We start from the raw sequence: 24,813 nt of genomic DNA, 5'->3' as shown, positions 1-24,813 counted from the left end.
CACTTACGCACACACACACACACATATCCCCATGACTCCTGTACTGTCAGTCGACATCTCTCCTCTCCGGAGTCTAACGAGACACAGTGCGGTATCCGACCATGCACCTTATCTTACGTAACAACTACATCACTTAGCACTGGCATGCAGACTCCTCCAGATCATACAGTCCAGCTCCCAACAGTATTAGAGCTAATGATCAATTACTACACTCAGAGAGCATTATGACTAGGCGGCGCTGTATCAGACCATGCACCAAATCTCATAGAGCATTATCACCAGGCAGTGCTGTATCAGACCATACACCTTATCTCATAGAGCATTATCACCAGGCAGCGCTGTATCAGGCCATACACCTTATCTCATAGAGCATTATCACCAGGCAGCGCTGTATCAGACCATGCACCTTATCTCATAGAGCATTATCACCAGGCAGCACTGCAAGATGGAAATGTGTCTTCTGCTTCATCCAACAATCCCAATGTATACACACACACACACACACACACACACACACACACACACACACCTTAGGTTGGAGAGGCTGAAGCAGAGTGACAGATTTTTTCCCCCATCAGCACTGGGATTGGAAATGGCAACGCTGCGGTTGCTGGCCCGCTTCTCTAACCTCGGGGCTACTGCCGCCTTACACAACAACCTCAGTCTAGCACTGGCATGCAGACTCCTCCAGACCTGGCTTCAAATCAGCCTATACTTGTTGACTTTCATATACTCTTTTGTTGCTATTGATTAAAGTTGCCTGGTGCAATGTAGCCAAATAAATAGTCCTAAGGTGCAAAACAGGCTCAGTTGGCTTTTAGATGTGCTTGATTGAGCTTCCTCTGGTGCCAACGAAATCATCCCAAAAGTGCAAAGTACAAAATCCGGCCATCTGGCAATAGTCACAAAGATATATCATGACAAGGAACAAGAAGAACCCAAAAACAAATAAAAAAGGCAAGCAAATCAACTCAGATTTCTCTCAATGAAACGGTCTGTCTTTCCGCCCTCCCGCCAGTCACTGTCTTTCCGCCCTCCCGTCCGTCTGCCCTCCCGTCCGTCTGCCCTCCCGTCCGTCTGCCCTCCCGTCCGTCCGTCCGCACTCCCGTTCGTCCACCCTCCCTCCCGTCCGCCCTCCCTCCCGTCCGTCCGCCCCCCCCACGCACACACACTTCTCTAGACCCCTGTCTATTACTCACAAATATTACACTAAATACATGAAACAGTTTTCATTAAACATTTCCACATAAAACAGCAGAAAAAGCGAAGAGAGCCGACAACAATGCAAAACAAAGCGGTAGTGAATAGAGGGAGGGCTGGGTTGGATATAATTACCATAGCTCCAGTGCGTGTGCAGCACTGCGAGGGCCCCAATCTGTTCCTGTGTTTTGTTATTTGTGTCATGAAATCACAAGTAAAGATACGCAATGGGAAGAATCTCTCTCTCTTTCACTATGTATGTGTGGTGTGTGTGTGTGTGTGTATTGGGGGAGAAAGAAGGAGAGAGAGAGAAGCAGACAGAGAGGGAGAGAAAGAGATATGAGAGAGAGAGAGAGACAGAAAAAGTGAGTAGGTCATTGGGATAGGGGGCAGCATTTTCACTTTTGGATGAAAAGCGTGCCCGGAGTAAACTGCCTGTTACTCAGTCCCAGATGCTAATATATGCATATCATTAGTAGTTTTTCACAGAAAACACTCTGAAGTTCCTACAACTGTTGGAATGATGTCTGTGGGTATAACAGAACTCATATGGCAGGCAAAAACCTGAGTCAAATCCAACCAGGAAGTGGGAAATCTGAGGTTTGTTGTTTTTCAACTCAGCCCCTATTGACGATTCAGTGGGATATTGGTCATCTTGCACTTCCTAAGGCTTACACTAGATGTCAACAGTCTTTAGAACCTTGTTTGATACTTCAACTGTAAAGTGGGGCCGAATGAGAGGGGGATGAGTCAGAGGTCTGCCAGCAGCCACGAGTTCGTGATGAGCGGTCATGTGAGAGTAACCTCGTGTTCCATTGCTTTTCTACAGACAAACAAATTCTCTGATTGGTACATTATTGAAGATTTATGTTAAAAACATCCTAAAGATTGATTCTATACTTCGTTTGATATGTTTCTACGACCTGTAATATAACTTTTTGGACTTTTCGTCCAACCTCTCCGCTGGTCTTGCACGCGCGTTTCGATTTGTTTACCAAACGCCCTAACAAAAGGAGGTATATGGACATAAATTATGAACTTTATCGAACAAATCAAATATTTATTGTGGAACTGGGATTCCTGGGAGTGCATTCTGATGAAGATCATCAAAGGTAAGTGAATATTTATCATGCTATTTCTGACTTCTGTTGACTACACAACATGATGGATATTTCTCTGGCTGGTTTGGGCTCTGAGCGCCGTACTCAGATTATTGCATGGTGTGCTTTTTCCGTAAAGTTTTTTTTTAATCTGACACGGCGGTTGCATTAATTAAGGAGAAGTTTATCTAAAGTTCCATGTATAACAGTTGTATCTATTATCAATGTTTCTTATGAGTATTTCTGTGAATTGATGTGGCTCTCTGCAAAATCACTGCATGTTTTGGAACTACTGAACATAACACGCCAGTAAAATGAGATTTTTGGATGTAAATACGCACTTTATCGAACAAAACATACATGTATTGTGTAACATGAAGTCATATGAGTGTCTGATGGAGATCATCAAAGGTTAGTGAATCATTTTATCTATATTTCTGCTTTTTGTGACTCCTCTCTTTGTCTGTAAAAATGGCTGTGTTTTTCTGTGACTTGGTGGTGACCTAACATAATCGTTTGTGGTGCTTTCGCTGTAAAGCCTTTTTGAAATCAGACACTGTGGCTGGATTAACGAGAATTATATCTTTAGAATGGTGCTTAATACTTGTATGTTTGAGAAATTTGATTTATGAGATTTCTGTTTGAATTTGGCGCCCTGCATTTCACTGGCTGTTGGCGAGGGGTTCCGCTAGCGGAACGGGGTTCCACAGGTTAAAGGTCTGTCTGAGGACAGGGATGTCAGACTCAAGTCAGACCCAATGGGAGATTTTTTCTCTAAAGGAGATATTTCTCTTTTTGAGATATTTCTCTAAAGGAGATATTTCTCTAAAGGAGATTTTTCCCGAAAGGATATAATGTCTGTCTGACTCATGGTTTCTAAGTATCTCAATGCAACGCCAACCTTTTCTGGTAGATAATAAGGATATCATTATTTTTCATTTTGGTTGGTCAACTGTTTAGTTTGTTTCGTAAGTGCTAAATCAATGAATATACTATAAATCCATATATGATTGATAGGGAGAAAGGTGATCCAGTATGCAACCATCAATGCAACAGTAACCTTATCGTTGCTGTTGGTGACAACCTTTTTAGAATGGGGCTGTCTTTTCTATTTTACAGAGCAATTACATTTGATTCAATTCCAACAAAATGGAATCTCATTGTAAAATAGTTTTAATTTGCACTTTCTTGGAGGACTGTGGAGGTGTTTGTGTAAGCTCTGGAAATGAATACAACATCATCTATGTATGAGAACTCTGGCTTCCCTACTATCAGCAGGAGGCTGTATATCCAGTTCTACATTAATGGGATCCCATGAGTACAGCATGTGGGTAGAAAGATGACATGTATGCAAACTGTTTTTGATTATATGTTAATGTGAGATAGTTTAAAGTTGGGCAATAAATGTTCATTTGAATACTTATAGAAATATGATTATTCCGCAAAATCCAAGAGGAATAAATATGATGATGAATACTAGTAATGGTAGATTGACATCGCTAACATAAGGAATATGCTTTTGGGATCTAATGGGATAAGTAAGTCAAACTAAGATCATGAGGCATTTCTAAGTTATATTTTTCAATAATTAATGTTTATATATCATAAGTTTATATATCATTAATTCATTAATTTAAAAATGTATGTATCAATCACGGATTTCCCCTTTAATAACAAAGCTTGTTATTGTAAAATAATGTGTAAAACTTTATTTGGATGGTCCATCTGTAGATGCTCTACAAACTATCAGTAATGTGTCAACTGCATGTCTGTTGACTTCATTACTGACAGGCTACAGACAGGCTACAGACATGCTACAGACATGCTTCTGACATGTTACTGATAAAGTGTTACCAATAAATGTACTACTCAGTAACACCACTTATAAGTATTGTCACGGCCATTGTTGGTGGAAGAAGAGGAGGACCAAAGCGCAGCGTGCTATGTGTTCATGATATTTAATGAATCAAACTGAACACTGAAATACTAAACAACAAAATGAAAGAATGAAACGACAACGAAACAGTCCTGTCTGGTGAAGACACACAACAGAACATAATCACCCACAACTCAAGGGTTAAAACAGTCTACCTAAGTATGGTTCTCAATCAGGGACAATATTTGACAGCTGCCTCTGATTGAGAACCATACCAGGCCAAACACAGAAATCCCAAATCATAGAAAAAAGAACATAGACTGCCCACCCCAACTCATGCCCTGACCATACTAAAACAAAGACAAAACAAAGGAACTAAGGTCAGAACGTGACATGTATTGTTTTCTTTAGTTGTAACTCTAGCTTCCCAAACCCATCAGATCTGTAGTTCCAAGCGCTAGTAATGTAGGAATTGCTCTCGTTAGTTGTAATTCTAGCTTCCCAAACCCATCAGATCCGTGGTTCCAAGCTCTAGTAATGTTTCCATTCTGCCACTAACCTTTATCCTTAATAAGTGTAGTGACACAGAGAGATGGAGCCACTGGCAAAGACCGGCTTTAACTGAGAAAAGGGGAGAGAGAGAGAGACAGAGGGTAAAGAGGGGAGAAGGGATAGGGGAAAAGAGCAGGAGAGAGGAGCAGAGAGAAGGAGAGGGGGAGAGAGAGAAAGAAGGGGAGCGAGAGAAAGTAGAGAGGGGGAGAAGGAGAGAGAGAGATAGAGGAGAAGATGGAGAGAAAGAAAGGAGAGAGGGGGAGAGGGGAGAGAGAGAACGGAAGGGAGAGAGAGCAAGAGATCAGGAAGGCTGTGTATGCTGCAACGCGAAATATAGACATGCCAGAGACACTAAACCTTACTTGTTAGCATCAGAGTCCAACGCCGGCCGGCTCCACAACAAACTGAAAAGGGAAAGAAAAGGTCCTGCCTTCTAAAGGCTTGCGGCATGCGTCCCAAATAGCACCCTATTCCCTTTACATTGCACAAGATTGCCATTTGGGACGTAGATTCTGTGCAGCTAGGCATTTAGATGCTGTTGAGTTCACAGACAGCCTCAAATTAAGGGTGTGTGCAGCACAGTAAACACATGCAGTCTTGCACAATAAAGCCTCATCATTCACGGTGCATGAGAAACAAAACACATGCTACCTACTGTAATGCACACTAGCTCCAGCTGATACAGATACACAGAAATGCAAGACGCAGCATATATACAAAATATGTAACACTTAACAATAAGGTTACTGTTTATAATTAGGTTATTAAGGAGATTGAACGGGGTCTTAACCACTTACAAATTCGTAACATATTGTATGAATTGGAATTCATAAGATATCATAGAAATTTACAATTTTCTTAATTTTTGGGGGACATATCATATCATAGGAGGTGGACGTAACATATCATAGGAGGTGGACGTAACATATCATAGGAGGTGGACGTAATATATCATAGGAGGTGGACGTAACATCATAGGAAGTGGACGTAACATAACATAGGAGGTGGACGTAACATATCATAGGAAGTAAAATATCATAGGAAGTGGACGTAACATATCATAGGAAGTGGACGTAACATATCATAGGAGGTGGACGTAACATATCATAGGAGGGGGACGTAACATAACACAGGAGGTGGACGTAACATAACACAGGAGGTGGACGTAACATAACACAGGAAGTGGACGTAACATGTCATAGGAAGTAAAATATCATAGGAAGTGGACGCAACATATCATAGGAGGTGAACGTAACATATATCATAGGAGGTGGACGTAACATAACACAGGAGGTGGACGTAACATAACACAGGAGGTGGACGTAACATAACACAGGAAGTGGACGTAACATGTCATAGGAAGTGGATGTAACATAACACAGGAGGTGGTCGTAACATAACACAGGAGGTGAATGTAACATATCATAGGAGGTGGACGTAACATATCATAGGAAGTGGACGTAATATATCATAGGAGGTGGACGTAACATATCATAGGAGGTGGACTTAACATATCATAGGAGGGGGACGTAACATAACACAGGAGGTGGACGTAACATAACACAGGAAGTGGACGTAACATGTCATAGGAAGTGGATGTAACATATCATAGGAGGTGGACGTAACATATCATAGGAGGTGGACGTAACATAACATAGGAAGTGGACGTAACATAACATAGGAGGTGGACGTAACATATCATAGGAGGTGGACGTAACATATCATAGGAGGGGGACGTAACATAACACAGGAGGTGGACGTAACATAACACAGGAGGTGGACGTAACGTATCATAGGAAGTAAAATATCATAGGAAGTGGACGCAACATATCATAGGAGGTGAACGTAACATATCATAGGAGGTGGACGTAACATAACACAGGAGGTGGACGTAACATAACACAGGAAGTGGACGTAACATGTCATAGGAAGTGGATGTAACATATCATAGGAAGTGGATGTAACATAACACAGGAGGTGGACGTAACATAACACAGGAGGTGAATGTAACATATCATAGGAGGTGGACGTAACATATCATAGGAAGTGGACGTAATATATCATAGGAGGTGGACGTAACATATCATAGGAGGTGGACGTAACATATCATAGGAGGTGGACTTAACATATCATAGGAGGTGGACGTAACATAACACAGGAGGTGGACGTAACATAACACAGGAGGTGGACGTAACATAACACAGGAAGTGGACGTAACATGTCATAGGAAGTGGATGTAACATATCATAGGAAGTGGATGTAACATAACACAGGAGGTGGACGTAACATAACACAGGAGGTGAATGTAACATATCATAGGAGGTGGACATAACATATCATAGGAAGTGGACGTAACATGTCATAGGAAGTGGATGTAACATAACACAGGAGGTGGACGTAACATAACACAGGAGGTGAATGTAACATATCATAGGAGGTGGACATAACATATCATAGGAAGTGGACGTAATATAACATAGGAGGTGGACGTAACATATCATAGGAGGTGGACTTAACATATCATAGGAGGGGGACGTAACATAACACAGGAGGTGGACGTAACATGTCATAGGAAGTGGACGTAACATATCATAGGAGGTGGACGTAACATATCATAGGAGGTGGACGTAACATATCATAGGAGGTGGACGTAACATATCATAGGAGGTGGACGTAACATAACATAGGAAGTGGACGTAACATATCATAGGAGGTGGACGTAACATATCATAGGAGGTGGACGTAACATAACATAGGAGGTGGACGTAATATCATAGGAGGTGGACGTAATATATCATAGGAAGTGGATGATGGTGTAGTAGTATTACCCAACTGTGCACAATTTTTGGGGACCAATTTTGGATTGTGAGCACTACTTTAAAAACTACTGGCTGAAATTATACAAATCCTTTATAACACATTTATAATGGATTTCCAATTAGGTTATTAATGGTTATTTCCTCATATATAAATGTATTAGAGCTCATTAAGGATGTGTTTGAGCGGAATAAACCCGAAACGAGATTCCTGACAAAGGTGTTCTCTCATTACAAGATCAAATAACTTTCAAACCAAGACCCCCTATCAACCTCCGACTTCCATGAAGAAAAGTCAACATCCCCAAAAAACTAATTTAGATTGCGTATGAGCCAGTTATATCAGTTACCCTTGTACAACTTGCTGAGCTGAGGAGGCTGTTTAAGGTTGCTATCGCCATGGGGAGGAGGGCTCTAGTGGAGGACTACAAATCTACAGTACTTCATGACACTTACACTACATTTGTTCAGACATCATGCAAACACTGTAGGCTATATGTCATGCATGCTACTACTCTGAACATCATGCAAACAGAATGTACCTGTAGGCTGCATTAAATCACTGCAGTGGGCTCACTGCAAAGGGTCACACAGAGTGTTTATTGGTAGTTCCTACGTGCCTAATAACAGCACTTAGCTGTGGTATATTGGCCATAAACCACATCCCCTCGTGCCTTATTGGTTAATTATTACAGATAATATTACAAATAAAAACAAATACTTTTTTTTGCATAAACCCAGTACAGAGAGATACTTGATGAAAATCTGCTCGAAAGTGCACAGGACCTCAGACTGGGGTGAAGGTTCACCTTCCAACAGGACAATGACCCTAAGCACACAGCCAAGACAACACAGAAGTGGCTTTGGGACAAGAATCTAAAAGTCCATTGAGTGGCCCAGCCAGAGCCTGGATTTGAGCCCTATCAAACATCTCTGGAGAGACCTGAAAATAACTGTGCAGCAATGCTCCCCATCCAACCTGACAGAGCTTAAGAGGATCTGCAGAGTGAAAACACAAAAAGTATTCAAAATACGTTTTCTTCAAGCAATTTATTGGATCAAGCGAAACTAAAGATCTTGAACTTAATACTCCACCATTGAAAGTAGGTTTGACTTTATATGCCAGGATAATAATTTGGACAATCTTGTTTGACAGATAAGTTCTTGTTATGGTTACAAAGTGGTATTTAGAAAATGTGAAAGCTCGAAGTCGACATTTTTAACGAGCAGAACATTAATATTTTCTAAAGGTCAATCCATCACATCCCAAAGCATCAAATGACAGTAAAATAGTAACTGTATTGTCAAAAATGTTTATGATTTGACTCTGATTGGATTGAGGAAAGTGACAACAACCCTGTCTAACCTTTGAATACAATAAGGCATTGTGTTCCTGCGATGGCCAAGTCTACATTTCAACTTTATTTGTCCAAATGTTACATCGGAAATTCGTCTTCTGCTTTGCTCTCAACTGCTGCACATAACACAGACGCATGAGACGCTATATTCAATGGTACATGAGATTCAAGCATTCTGAGTACGTTGTAGGAGCACAGGACATCCCCATACTTACAAAGAAGCCCCATAATCCAGCACATATTGCCAGCTTTTTTGTGATCAGTAGGCAACCATCATCCCACCATGTGCTTGTAAAGCGAATCCCTTTGAGATGTGCCCCGTCAGTTAGCTAGTGGCACTTCTGTGTAGTGATGTGGATGTTCTCTTCTGACCTGTGGGCAATGAGACTTGAGCTGCACCAGCACCAGCGTGTTTCAGATCTCTTTGATCAGGCCATCTTCCCTCTGCAAGTCAGACAGACAAGCAATACAGCGAGGCAGAACGTCCCTTTGAACATCTCAATCATCTGTTACTGGTAAGGTTATTATATTTATACTCTTTCCCTTCGAGGAGGTAATGAAACTCGACAGGGCACATCTCCAGTGAGGCTCTCCAATGGAGGTAGAGAGGGGGATTCTGGAACGTCGAAATGTGTCAGTTACGGTGAAAATTCTGTTTGGCTCATAGAAGAAGATTAATAGAATTTGATTGCATCAGGGGATTTGATTTTACTTGCATATATATACCTGTATTTCTATATGAATCATATTCCATGCACCTTTTATTTGTAACCCTCTAATCCTTATGAATGACAAAGAAAGTCACACAGTCATCTCTGATCACTGTGGATTTATTTAGAAAGACCTTTACTCGGGGTGTGAATCACCTTGTCCTTCCAGACATTGACGGAAACCCTTGAATTCTAACAGAGTTCCTCTAGAATCTCAGATCGGATGCAGAGACTTCGAGACCACAACAAAGCCAGCCAGCACTGGAGGAGGTGGAAAATACATGAAACCTGACTGTCACAATTAGTCATCATTAGCAGTATCTATTTCAAGGCCATCCGGATATCCCTTTCAGCCCTGCAAGTTTGCGCAGGGACCAAAGGCTTGATATGGGGACCAGCCTTGCACTTTTAAACAGGGACCAAAGACTTGATATGGGGGACCAGCCTTGCATGTTTACACAGGGACCAAAGACTTGATATGGGGGACCAGCCGTGCATGTTTACACAGGGACCAAAGACTTGATATGGGGGACCAGCCTTGCATGTTTACACAGGGACCAAAGACTTGAAATGGGGGACCAGCCTTGAATGTTTACACATGGACCAAAGGCTTTCTGATCCTGGGCCATATCTCACTTTACCTGGTTTGACTGTCATTTTGAAAGGCCTACGTCTAAACCATGTCACATTCCCAGCTCACCACTCCATGAGGGATACTTTCTTCAGGGAAGAGGAGACGCCTTTGAATACCAAGTATATGAAAGACAGCCTTTGAGACACAGTCATCACACAGACCCTAAAGACTTGAGATTTACAAAGACACTCTCTTTCCCCCCTTGGGCTGCCAAGTCTCATCAAATTAAATTCAATAGGACAGCTTCAACAATGGATCATACTAGCCTAGATGATGAGGATGGAATGAAGAGCAACAGTTACAGTTAGCATTTCTGCCTGGTAACGTGTGTTTGTAAATGAACATGAAATAGTAGTAATGCTTGGTTTTAGTTCGGAAGACCTGAGAGGAGGTAGTAATGCTTGGTTTTAGTTCAGGAGATCTGAGAGGAGGTAGTAATGCTTGGTTTTAGTTCAGGAGATCTGAGAGAGGGAGGTAGTAATTAAAATCAAATCAAATTTTATTTGTCACATACACATGGTTAGCAGATGTTAATGCGAGTGTAGCGAAATGCTTGTGCTTCTAGTTCCGACAATGCAGTAATAACCAACAAGTAATCTAGCTAACAATTCCAAAACTACTACCTTATAGACACAAGTGTAAGGGGATAAAGAATATGTACATAAAGATATATGAATGAGTGATGGTACAGAGCTGCATAGGCAAGATACAGTAGATGGTATTGAGTGCAGTATATGAGATGAGTATGTAAACAAAGTGGCATAGTTAAAGTGGCTAGTGATACATGTATTACATAAATATGCAGTAGATGATATAGAGTACAGTATATACATATACATATGAGATGAATAATGTAGGGTATGTAAACATTATATTAGGTAGCATTGTTTAAAGTGGCTAGTGATATATTTTACATAATTTCCTATCAATTCCCATTATTAAAGTGGCTGGAGTTGAGTCAGTGTGTTGGCAGCAGCCACTCAATGTTAGTGGTGGCTGTTTAACAGTCTGTTGGCCTTGAGATAGAAGCTGTTTTTCAGTCTCTCGGTCCCAGCTTTGATGCACCTGTACTGACCTCGCCTTCTGGATGATAGCGGGGTGAACAGGCAGTGGCTCAGGTGGTTGTTGTCCTTGATGATCTTTATGGCCTTCCTGTGACATCGGGTGGTGTAGGTGTCCTGGAGGGCAGGTAGTTTGCCCCCGGTGATGCGTTGTGCAGACGTCACTACCCTCTGGAGAGCCTTACGGTTGTGGGCGGAGCAGTTGCCGTACCAGGCTGTGATACAGCCCGACAGGATGCTCTCGATTGTGCATCTGCAGAAGTTTGTGAGTGCTTTTGGTGACAAGCCAAATTTCTTCAGCCTCCTGAGGTTGAAGAGGCGCTGCTGCGCCTTCTTCACGATGCTGTCTGTGTGGGTGGACCAATTCAGTTTGTCTGTGATGTGTATGCCGAGGAACTTAAAACTTACTACCCTCTCCACTACTGTTCCATCGATGTGGATAGGGGGGTGTTCCCTCTGCTGTTTCCTGAAGTCCACAATCATCTCCTTAGTTTTGTTGACGTTGAGTGTGAGGTTATTTTCCTGACTCCACACTCCGAGGGCCCTCACCTCCTCCCTGTAGGCCGTCTCATCGTTGTTGGTAATCAAGCCTACCACTGTTGTGTCGTCCGCAAACTTGATGATTGAGTTGGAGGCGTGCGTGGCCACGCAGTCGTGGGTGAACAGGGAGTACAGGAGAGGGCTCAGAACGCACCCTTGTGGGGCCCCAGTGTTGAGGATCAGCGGGGTGGAGATGTTGTTGCCTACCCTCACCACCTGGGTGCGGCCCGTCAGGAAGTCCAGTACCCAGTTGCACAGGGCGGGGTCGAGACCCAGGGTCTCGAGCTTGATGACGAGCTTGGAGGGCACTATGGTGTTAAATGCCGAGCTGAATTCGATGAACAGCATTCTCACATAGGTATTCCTCTTGTCCAGATGGGTTAGGGCAGTGTGCAGTGTGGTTGAGATTGCATCGTCTGTGGACCTATTTGGGCGGTAAGCAAATTGGAGTGGGTCTAGGGTGTCAGGTATGGTGGAGGTTATATGGTCCTTGACTAGTCTTTCAAAGCACTTCATGATGACGGACGTGAGTGCTACGGGGCGGTAGTCGTTTAGCTCAGTTACCTTAGCTTTCTTGGGAACAGGAACAATGGTGGCCCTCTTGAAGCATGTGGGAACAACAGACTGAGATAGGGATTGATTGAATATGTCCGTAAACACACCAGCCAGCTGGTCAGCGCATGCTCTGAGGGTGCGCCTGGGGATGCCGTCTGGGCCTGCAGCCTTGCGAGGGTTGACACGTTTAAATGTTTTCCTCACGTCGGTTGCAGTGAAGGAGAGTCCGCATGTTTTGGTTGCGGGCCATGTCAGTGGCACTGTATTGTCCTCAAAGCGGGCAAAAAAGTTTTTTAGTCTGCCTGGGAGCAAGACATCCTGGTCCGTGACGGGGCTGGTTTTCTTTTTGTAATCCGTGATTGACTGTAGACCCTGCCACATACCTCTTGTGTCTGAGCCGTTGAATTGAGATTCTACTTTGTCTCTATACTGACGCTTAGCTTGTTTGATTGCCTTGCGGATGGAATAGCTACACTGTTTGTATTCGGTCATGTTTCCGGTCACCTTGCCCTGATTAAAAGCAGTCGTTCGCGCTTTCAGTTTCACACGAATGCTGCCATCAATCCACGGTTTCTGGTTTGGGAATGTTTAAATCGTTGCTATGGGAACGACATATTCAACGCACGTTCTAATGAACTTGCTCACCGAATCAGCGTATTCGTCAATGTTGTTGTTTGATGCAATACGAAACATATCCCAGTCCACGTGATGGAAGCAGTCTTGGAGTGTGGAATCAGATTGGTCGGACCAGAGTTGAACAGACCTCAGCGCGGGAGCTTCTTGTTTTAGTTTCTGTCTGTAGGCAGAGATCAACAAAATGGAGTCGTGGTCAGCTTTTCCGAAAGGAGAGCGGGGCAGGGCCTTATATGCGTCACGTAAGTTAGAATAGCAATGATCCAAGGTTTTTCCAGCCCTGGTTGCGCAATCGATATGCTGATACAATTTAGGGTTGTCTTGTTTTCAGATTAGCCTTGTTAAAATCCCCAGCTACAATGAATGCAGCCTCAGGATATATGGATTCCAGTTTGCAAAGAATCAAATAAAGTTCGTGCTTGGTTTTAGTTCAGGAGATCTGAGAGAGGGACGTAGTAATGCTTGGTTTTAGTTCGGGAGATCTGACAGGAGGTAGTAATGCTTGGTTTTAGTTCGGGAGATCTGAGAGAAGGAGGTAGTAAGGCTTGGTTTTAGTTCGGGAGATCTGAGAGAAGGAGGTAGTAATGCTTGGTTTTAGTTCGGGAGATCTGAGAGAAGGAGGTAGTAATGCTTGGTTTTAGTTTTGGAGATCTGAGAGAAGGAGGTAGTAATGCTTGGTTTTAGTTCGGGAGATCTGAGAGAAGGAGGTAGTAATGCTTGGTTTTAGTTCGGGAGATCTGAGAGAAGGAGGTAGTAATGCTTGGTTTTAGTTCGGGAGACCTGAGAGGAGGTAGTAATGCTTGGTTTTAGTTCAGGAGATCTGAGAGGAGGTAGTAATGCTTGGTTTTAGTTCAGGAGATCTGAGAGGAGGTAGTAATGCTTGGTTTTAGTTCAGGAGATATGAGAGAGAGACGTAGTAATGCTTGGTTTTAAAGGGACATTGCAAGATTTTGGCAACTAAGCCAGAGTCAGAGGAACTCGGATACAATTTTTATGTCTCTCTGAAGGAAGTTAGAGGTAGTTTCGTGAGCCATTGCTAACTAGCGTTAGCACAATGGCTAGAAGTCTACTGGAACAGCTATCCTTGACACAGGGAACCAACACTTTGCTATCCTTTGGTTGCTATGCTTTGGTTGCTACGCTTTGGTTGCTATGCTTTGGTTGCTATGGTGGAGCAAAGTCCAATATGTCAGACTGAACTGTTAATCAAAATGAAATTATGAATGGTGTTGTCTTGTTGGTTGTGCTGAGTAATTAACTCAAATGTTGGTTATTTAAAAAATAAAAAAATAAAAATTGACATACATACGTTGGTTCAATTATATGAATTCCATTTAATCTGGTTTATGTCTGTGAGCTCAATGCACATTGCACAGTTTCTCTAGATATAAATCAGATCAAGCCCGAACTGTGCAACGTAGTAGGGAGTTGTCGTCTCCAACAGGCCAATATTCAACATACTGTACATAGTTCAGCTCAGAAAACATTGTAACTGTGAGCCTACTTGTTCGGTGTGTTTCTTTCATGCCTGCTATGTTAGGTTAGTGTGGTGAGAAGAGAGAAGAAAGCGTGATCAAGAGCGAGCAGTCGCAAGGTACTGTATCTATATCTGAAAATACATCATCTAAGGCAGTGTTTCCCAAACTTGGTCCTCGGGACACCAAGGGGTGTGTACTACACAGCTGATTCAAATAATCAACTAACCATCAAGCAGTGATAATTTGAATCAGCTGTGTCTTGTTAGGGCAACAACAAAAAAAATGTGCACCCCTTGGGTGTTTGGGAAATGCTCGTCTAAGGGATTGATAATTGGTATTCAGCAGTCATAAAAGTATGCCTTATTTACTTTGAAGAACTACTAAAATAGTGATTATGTCAGACAGCAAAGACAGTAGCTCTATAGAGATGAGATGATGACTTGAAATGAAATCATAAAGTCATCAAACCAAATCATAATTTTATTAAAGTAAAGTAATGTGTTGATGGTTAATAAGTGATCAGCAGTAATGGTCAGTCACTACCATCATGGGAGTTTCATAATTTTTTTTTATTATTGATTGTTACAGCATTCAACCTGCATAATGAATAGTGCATTTAAAGTTTTAAATAATCGAACCGAAACCCAATCGACCTCAAAAGCACTAATCGCTCGGCACTACCCATTGTACAGACTAGCTAGCATCTCCACCATTTCTGATGCATAATTTGCTAAGTTATTGAAAAATCTTAATTGACTTCTTGAAGGAGAATACATTAGTCCAATCGGGAGCTGTGTAGACCTTTAGCTGCATTCCAGACTAACTACATTGCAGACATTTGTCAGATCTCACAACACCTGGATAGGTGTTTAATATATCAGCTAACCACATTTTAGGATATAGCAATCTGATGCCCGACTGCGCAGTCGAAGAGGTAGCACACAACCATTGGTTAATGCAATGTAGTTAGTCTGGAACATGACCATTATATTTACTATTATATTTTATAAACCCAGGAGAGGGGTAGACACATTTGCGACACATTCATTTTCAAGAACACACACACACACACAAACACAATTATGTAACCCTTTGATTTACAACACACCACAAAACACCAAAACAATAAGAATATGTCAACCTGTTCCATTAATAGTGTGACTGGAAGAAATATCACAGCAAAGGTCAACGCTTCTAGAAATAGGAAGAAGGGAGGAAGAGAGAAGTGAGAAGGAAAACATTTATGAAAAAGCAGAAAGCGGCTGATTTTGTGTGCTAGCGGCTAGCTGACAGCAGACCTGTGTTCAGATACTATTTGAAATCTTTCACATGAGTGTTTGTTTCCTCTAGCCTGTCTGGAGTGCCTGGTGGGCAGAGCTTTCACTGTTGCTACCATACCATTGGTTCCATTGAGTCAGGCAAGCTCAATCAAGCACAAATAAAGTATTTAAAACTTCTCAGGGATCAAATCCCTTTAGCAGGATCGATTTGACAGCATCCGGTGAAATGGCAGAGCGCCAAATTCAAATGAAATTACTATAAATATTTAACTTTCATGAAATCACAAGTGTAAAACATAAAAATAAATCTTAACTTCTTGTTAATCCAGCCACCATGTCAGATTTCAAAAGGCTTTATGGCGAAAGCAAACCATGCAATTATCTGGACAGCGCCCTATCATGACAAACATTTTTCAACCAGGGAGGTGCAAAAAAGTCAGAAATAACGATATAATTCATGCCTTACCTTTGAAGATCTTCTGTTGGCAGTCCCAGAAATATCACAAAAGGACCTTTTGTTCGATAAATTGCTTCTTTATATCCCGAAAATGTCTATTTATTTTGCGCGTTTGATGCAGAAAAACACCGGTTCCAACTCGCCCAACGTGACTACAAATTATCTAATAAGTTAACTGTAAACTTGGTTCAAACATTTCAAGCAACTTTCCTAATCCATCTTTAGGTATCCCAAAACGTAAATAATCAATAACATTTAAGACGGAATATACTGTTGGAGCGAGTTCCAGGTCGCGCGCACCAAACAAGAGTCCACTTGGCTTGACACTTGGAAACAACAGGACTACTTCTTCATTTCTCAAAAGAAAAACATCAACCAATTTCTAAAGACTGTTGACATCTAGTGGAAGCCATAGGAACTGCAACCATAGAAAACCAATTGAAAACACAGTGAAGTCAAATTGTATTTTTCCTCGATGGTTTGTCCTCGGAGTTTTGCCTGCCAAACGAGTTCTGTTATACTTACAGACATTATTGTAACAGTTTTAGAAACTGTAAAGTGTTTTCTATCCACATCTAATATCTACATCTAATATCTATCTATCACATCTATTATTTGCATATCCCAGCTTCTGGGCCTGAGTAGCAGGCAGTTGACTTTGGGCACGCTTTTCATCCGGACGTGAAAATACTGCCCCCTATCCCAAACGTGAGAGTGAGAGTGCGAGGGAGAGGGAGCGAGAAGGAGAGAGAGAGAACCTCAAAGAGAACGGGAGAGAGAGATATTTGCTGCTCTAATCTCTGTAAAAACTTTGAGTCTGACCCCAGGAATACAGCCTGCATTGATTCTTTGTTGTATTGAGTCTTATGAGAATTTGTAGACGAGCGAGTTAAACCCCCCTGCCATCCGTTCTATTGGCAAACATTCAATCAATGAAAAATAAAAACCGATGAACTACGAGTAAGTATAAACTACCAATGGGACATTAACCTCTTTGTACACAGAACCCGTTAGCGGAATGAAATTCGACAACATACGGTGATCGCTACATAAATAGTCATGAAAATACAAGTGCCTCACATGTTTCGAAAGCCTAGAATCTTGCTAATCCAATTGCGTTGTCAGATTTTAAAAAGGAATTACTGCGAAAGAATACGATGCGATTATCTGAGGATAGAGCCCCATAATAAACAACTATTTCAACCAGCACAGGCGTAACAAAATCACAAACTGCAATAAAATAAATTGTTTACCTTTGACGATCTTCCTCTGTTTGCAATCCCAATGCTCATTGTTACACAATGAATGGTCTTTTGTTTGATAAAATCAATTTTTTATAGCCTAACACGAAACATTTTGTGAACAGCTTGTGTCGTGAGTCTGTAATGACAACATGTTTCAAGCAAACCACCATAGTTCCTTTGCCCAGGAACAGGTAACCTGCCTAAATGAAGTGCTTTGAAAGGCTGGTCATGGCTCACATCAACACTATTATCCCAGAAACCCTAGACCCACTCCAATTTGCATACCGTCCTAACAGATTCACAGATGACGCAATCTCTATTGCACTCCACACTGCCCTTTCACACCTGGACAAAACAAAAACCTATGTGAGAATGCTATTCACTGACAACAGCTCAGCGTTAAACACTATAGTGTGCTCAAAGCTCATCACTAAGCTAAGGACCCTGGGACTAAAAACCTCCTTCTGCAACTGGAACCTGGAATTCCTGATGATCCGCCTCCAGGTGGTAAGAGCAGGCAACAACACATCTGCCACGATTCTCAACACGGGGGCCCCTCAGGGGTGCGTGCTCAATCCCCTCCTGTACTCCCTGTTCACTCATGACTGCACGGCCAGGTACGACCATCATGAAGTTTGCCGATGACACAACAGAGGAAGGCCTGATCAGCGACAACGACGATATAGGGAGGCAATCAGTGACCTGGCCGTGTGGTGCAAGGACAACAACCTCTCCCTCAACGTGATCAAGACAAAGGAGATGATTGTAGAGTTCAGGAAAAGGAGGGCAGAGCACACACCCATTCTCATCGGCACGGCTGCAGTGGAGCAGGTTGAGAGCTTCAAGTTCCTTGGTGTCCACATCACCAACAAACTAACATGGTCCAAGACAGTCGTGAAGAGCGAACAACAAAAACTATTCCCCCTCAGGAGGCTGAAAATATTTGGCATGGGTCCTCAGATCCTCAAAAGGTTCCGCAGCTGCACCATCGAAAGCATCCTGATTGGTTGCATCACCGTCAGGTATGGCCTCCGACCGCAAGACATTACAGAGGTAGTGCGTTGGGCCCAGTACATCACTGGGGCCAAGCTTCCTGCCATCCAGGACCTCTATACCAGGCGGTGTCAGAGGAAGGCCCTAATAATTGTCAGACTCCAGCCATCCAATTCATAGACTGTTCTCTCTGCTACCGCTTGGCCATCGGTGCCGGAGTGCCAAGTCTAGGTCCCAGTGGCTTCTAAACAGCTTCTACCCCCAAGCCATAAGACTCCTGAACATCTAATCAAATCAAATCAAATTTTATTTGTCACATACACATGGTTAGCAGATGTTAATGCGAGTGTAGCGAAATGCTTGTGCTTCTAGTTCCGACAATGCAGTAATAACCAACAAGTAATCTAACTAACAATTTCAAAACTACTACCTTATAGACACAAGTGTAAGGGGATAAAGAATATGTACATAAAGATATATGAATGAGTGATGGTACAGAGCGGCATAGGCAAGATACAGTAGATGGTATTGAGTGCAGTATATGAGATGAGTATGTAAACAAAGTGGCATAGTTAAAGTGGCTAGTGATACATGTATTACATAAAGATGCAGTAGATGATATAGAATACAGTATATACATATACATATGAGATGAATAATGTAGGGTATGTAAACATTATATTAGGTAGCATTGTTTAAAGTGGCTAGTGATATATTTTACATCAATTCCCATCAATTCCCATTATTAAAGTGGCTGGAGTTGAGTCAGTGTGTTGGCAGCAGCCACTCAATGTTAGTGGTGGCTGTTTAACAGTCTGATGGCCTTGAGATAGAAGCTTTTTTTCAGTCTATCGTTCCCAGCTTTGATGCACCTGTACTGACCTCGCCTTCTGGATGATAGCGGGGTGAACAGGCAGTGGCTCGGGTGGTTGTTGTCCTTGATGATCTTTATGGCCTTCCTGTGACATCGGGTGGTGTAGGTGTCCTGGAGGGCAGGTAGTTTGCCCCCGGTGATGCGTTGTGCAGACCTCACTACCCTCTGGAGAGCCTTACGGTTGTGGGCGGAGCAGTTGCCGTACCAGGCAGTAATACAACCCGACAGGATGCTCTCGATTGTGCATCTGTAGAAGTTTGTGAGTGCTTTAGGTGACAAGACTAATTTCTTCAGCCTCCTGAGGACCAATTCAGTTTGTCTGTGATGTGTACGCCGAGGAACTTAAAACTTACTACCCTCTCCACTACTGTTCCATCGATGTGGATAGGGGGGTGTTCCCTCTGCTGTTTCCTGAAGTCCACAATCATCTCCTTAGTTTTGTTGACGTTGAGTGTGAGGTTATTTTCCTGACACCACACTCTGAGGGCCCTCACCTCCTCCCTGTAGGCCCTCTCGTCGTTGTTGGTAATCAAGCCTACCACTGTTGTGTCGTCCGCAAACTTGATGATTGAGTTGGAGGCGTGCGTGGCCACGCAGTCGTGGGTGAACAGGGAGTACAGGAGAGGGCTCAGAACGCACCCTTGTGGGGCCCCAGTGTTGAGGATCAGAGGACCTGCCTGGTGTGTTCCTTGTTCTTCATGATGCTCTCTGCGCTTTTAACGGACCTCTGAGACTATCACAGTGCAGGTGCATTTATACGGAGACTTGATTACACACAGGTGGATTGTATTTATCATCATTAGTCATTTAGGTCAACATTGGATCATTCAGAGATCCTCACTGAACTTCTGGAGAAAGTTTGCTGCACTGAAAGTAAAGGGGCTGAATAATTTTGCACGCCCAATTTTTTCAGTTTTTGATTTGTTTAAAAAGTTTGAAATATCCAATAAATGTCGTTCCACTTCATGATTGTGTCCCACTTGTTGTTGATTCTTCACAAAAAAATACAGTTTTATATCTTTATGTTTGAAGCCTGAAATGTGGCAAAAGGTCGCAAAGTTCAAGGGGGCCGAATACTTTCGCAAGGCACTGTATATCACTAGCCACTTTAAACAATGCTACTTAATATAATGTTTACATACCCTACATTATTCATCTCATATGTCTACGTATATACTGTACTCTATCATCTACTGCATCTTTATGTAATACATGTATCACTAGCCACTTTAAACTATGCCACTTTGTTTACATACTCATCTCATATGTATACACTGTACTCGATACCATCTACTGCATCTTGCCTATGCCGTTCTGTACCATCACTCATTCACATATCTTTATGTACATATTCTTTATCCCTTTACACTTGTGTGTATAAGGTAGAAGTTTTGGAATTGTTAGTTAGATTACTCGTTGGTTATTTGCTGCATTGTTCGCTACACTCGCATTAACATCTGCTAACCATGTGTATGTGACAAATAAAATTTGATTTGATTTGATTCCTGTGCTGCAGTCTGTATTTATTTCCTGTTTATTGAGTCTGATTTCTGTATTTATTTCCTGTTGTATTGAGAGATTCCTGTGCTGCAGTCTGTATTTTTTCCTGTTTATTGAGTCTGATTTCTGTATTTATTTCCTGTTTATTGAGTCTGATTTCTGCATTGATTCCCTGTTGTATTGAGTCTTATCGTTGGGCTGCACCCTGCTTTTATTCCCTGTTGTATTGTGCTGTGATTTCCATGTTGGTTATTTAACCAGCGTATGATGGTGATGTTGGTGATGTGGACACCAAGGAACTTGAAGCGCTCAACCTGCTTCACTACAAGCCATCGATGAGAATGGGGGCGTGCTCGTTCCTCCTTTTCCTGTAGTCCACAATCATCTCCTTTGTCTTAATCAAGTTGAGGGAGACGTTGATGTCCTTGCACCACATGGTCAGGTCTCTGACCTCCCTATAGGCTGTCTCATCGTTGTCGTTGATCAGGCCTACCAATGCTGCTCATTAGCAAACTTAATGATGGTGTTGGAGTTGTGCCTGGCCATGCAGTCATGAGTGAACAGGGAGTACAGGAGGGGACTGAGCACGCACCCCTGAGGGGCCCCTATGTTGAGGAGCAGCGTGGCAGATGTGTTGTTACCTACCCTTACCATCTGGGGAAGCCTTGAAGTCCAGGATGCAGTTGCAGAGGCAGGTGTTTAGTTCCAGGGTCCTTAAATTAGTAATGAGCTTTGAGGGAACGATGGTGTTAAACACTGAGCTTTAGTCAATGAACAGCATTCTCACATACAGTTGAAGTTGGAAATGTACATGCACCTTAGCCAAATACATGTAAACTCAGTTTTTCACATTTCCTGAGATTTAATCCTAGTAACAATTCCCTGTCTTAGGTCAGTTATGATCACCACTTTATTTTAAGAATATGAAATGTCAGAATAGAAGTAGAGAGAATTCTTTATTTCAGCTTTTATTTATTTCATCACATTCCCAGTGGGTCAGATGTTTACATACACTCAATTAGTATTTAGTAGCATTGCCTTTAAATTGTTTATCTTGGGTCAAACGTTGCGGGTAGCCTTCCACAAGCTTCCTACAATAAGTTGGGTGAATTTTGGCCCATTCCTCCTGACAGAGCTGGTGTAACTGAATCAGGTTTGTAGGCCTCCTTGCTCGCACACGCTTTTTCAGTTCTGCCCACCAATTTTCTGTAGGATTGAGGTCAGGGCTTTGTGATGGCCATTCCAATATCTTGACTTTGTTGTCCTTAAGCCATTTTGCCACAACTTTGGAAGTATGCTTGGGGTCATTTTCGGGGCGGCAGGGTAGCCTAGTGGTTAGAGTGTTGGACTAGAAACCGGAAGGTTGCAAGTTTAAACCCCCGAGCTGACAAGGTACAAATCTGTTGTTCTGCCCCTGAACAGGCAGTTAACCCACTGTTACTAGGCCATCATTGAAAATAAGATTTTGTTCTTAACTGACTTGCCTAGTTAAATAAAGGTACAAAAAAAAAATTGTCCATTTGGAAGACCCATCTGCGACCAAGCTTTAACTTCCTGACTGATGTCTTGAGATGTTGCTTCAATATATCCACAGAATTGATCTTCGGCTTGCAAGCCTCGCCATTTTTCCTGGAAACATGACGATGGTCATTCTGGCCAAATGGTTATATTTTTGTTTCATCAGACCAGAGGACATTTCTCAAAAAAGTACGATCTTTGTCTCCATGTTCAGTTGCAAAACATAGTCTGGCTTTTTTTTATGGCGATCATGGAGCAGTGGCTTCTTCCTTGCTGAGCGGGCCTTTCAGGTTATGTCGATATAGGACTCGTTATACTTTGTGCCTGTGTCCTCCAGAATCTTCACAAGGTCCTTTGCTGTTGTTCTGGGATTGATTTGCACTCTTCGCACCAAAGTGCGTTCATCTCTATGAGACAGAACGAGTCTTCTTCCTGAGCAGTATGATGGCTGCGTGGTCCAATGGTGTTTATACTTGCGTACTATTGTTTGTACAGATGAATGTGGTACCTTCAGGCGTTTGGAAATTGCTCCCAAGGATGAACCAGACTTTTGGATTACTGCAATTTTTTTTCTGAGGTATTGGCTGATTTCTTTTGATTTTCACATGATGTCAAGCAAAGAGACACTGAGTTTGAAGGTAGGCCTTGAAATACATCCACAGGTACACCTCCAATTGACTGAAATTATGTAATTTAGCCTATCAGAATCTTCTGAAACGATGATATAATTTTCTGTTTTTTTCCAAGCTGTTTATAGGCACAGTCAACTTTGTGTATGTAAACTTCTGACCCACTGGAATTGTGATATAGTGAATTATAAGTGGAATAATCTGTCTGTAGGCAATTGTTGGAAATAATATCTGTGCCATGCACAAAGTAGATGTCCTAACTGACTTGCCAAAACTAGAGTTTGTTAACAGGATATCTGTGGAGTTGTTGAAATACTAATTTTAATGACTCCAACCTAAGTGTATGTAAACTTCCGATGTCAACTGTAGGTGTTGGCTTTTGTCCAGGAGTGAAGAGGCAGTGTGGAGTGCAATAGAGATTGCATCATCTGTGGATCTGTTGGTGAACATTGGAGTGGGTCTAGTGTTTCTTGGATAATGGTGTTGATGTTAGCCATTACCAGCCTTTAACAGCATTTCATGGCTAAAGTCATGAGTGCTATGGGTTGGTAGTCATTTAGGCAGGTTACCTTAGAGTTCTTGGGCACAGGGACTATGGGGGTCTGCTTGAAACATGTTGTTATTAGAGATTCAGACAGGAAGATGATGAATATGTCAGTGAAGGCACTTGTCAGTTGGTCAGCGCATGCTCAGAGTACATGTCCTGGTAATCCATCAGGCCCTGTGACATTGTGAATGTTGACTTGTTTGAAGGTCTTACTCACATCGGCTGTGGAGAGCGTGATCACACAGTTGTCCGGAACAGATGATACTTTCATGCATGTTTCAGTGTTGCTTCCCGAGAAGCGAGCAAAGAAGTCGTTTAGCTGGTCTGGTATGCTCGTGTCACTGTGCAGCTCTCGGCTGTTCTTCCCTTTGTCATCTGTAGTACTTTGCAAGCCCTGCCACATCCGACGAGCGCGGGTGCCTTGAAGCTTTGCCTGTTTGATGATTCGTCGGAGGGCATAGCCAGATGTCTTCTAAGCTTCCGGGTTTGAGTTCCGCTCCTTGAAAGCGGTAGCTCTACTCTTTAGGTCATTGCGAATGTTGCCTGTATTCCATGGCTTCTGTTTGGGGTATGTACATGCATTCACTGTGGGGACGATGTCCTTGATGCACTAATTGATGAAGCCAGTGAATGATGTGGTGTACTCCTCAATGCCATCGGAAGAATCCCGGAACATATTCCAGTCTGTGCTATCAAAACAGTCCTGTAGTTTAGCATCTGCTTAATCGGATCATTGGTTTTCGACTGAGTCACTGGTGCTTCCTGCTTTAATTTTTGCTTGTAAGCAGGAGTCAGGAGGATATAATTATGGTCAGATTTGCCAAATGTAGGGTGAGGGAGAGCTCTATACTCATCTCTGTGTGTGCAGTAAAGGTGGTCTCGATTTTTTTCCCTCTGGTTGCACATTTAACATGCTGATAGAAATTAGGTAAAACTGATTTTAGTTTCCCTGCATTAAAGTCCCCGGTTACTAGTAGCGCCACCTCTGGATAAGCTTTTTCCTGTTTGTTTATGGCGGTATACAGCTCATTGAATGCGTACTAAGTGCCAGCATAGGTCTGTGGTGGTATGTAAACAGCTACGAAAAAATACAGATGACCACTCTCTAGGTGGATAGTGTGGTCTACAGATTATCATGAGATACTCTACCTCAGGTGAGCAAAATCTTGAGACGTCCTTTGATATCTTGCACCAGCTCTTGTTTACAAATATGCATAGGCCCCCGCCCTTGTCTTACCAGAAGCTGCTGTTTTATCCT

This window comes from Oncorhynchus mykiss, chromosome 23 (genome assembly GCF_057628025.1).
Source record: "Oncorhynchus mykiss isolate SJ-2025 chromosome 23, ASM5762802v1, whole genome shotgun sequence".
NCBI lineage: Eukaryota > Metazoa > Chordata > Actinopteri > Salmoniformes > Salmonidae > Oncorhynchus > Oncorhynchus mykiss.
The sequence above is the reverse complement of the archived record's forward strand: the minus strand, read 5'-3'. Positions refer to the sequence as shown.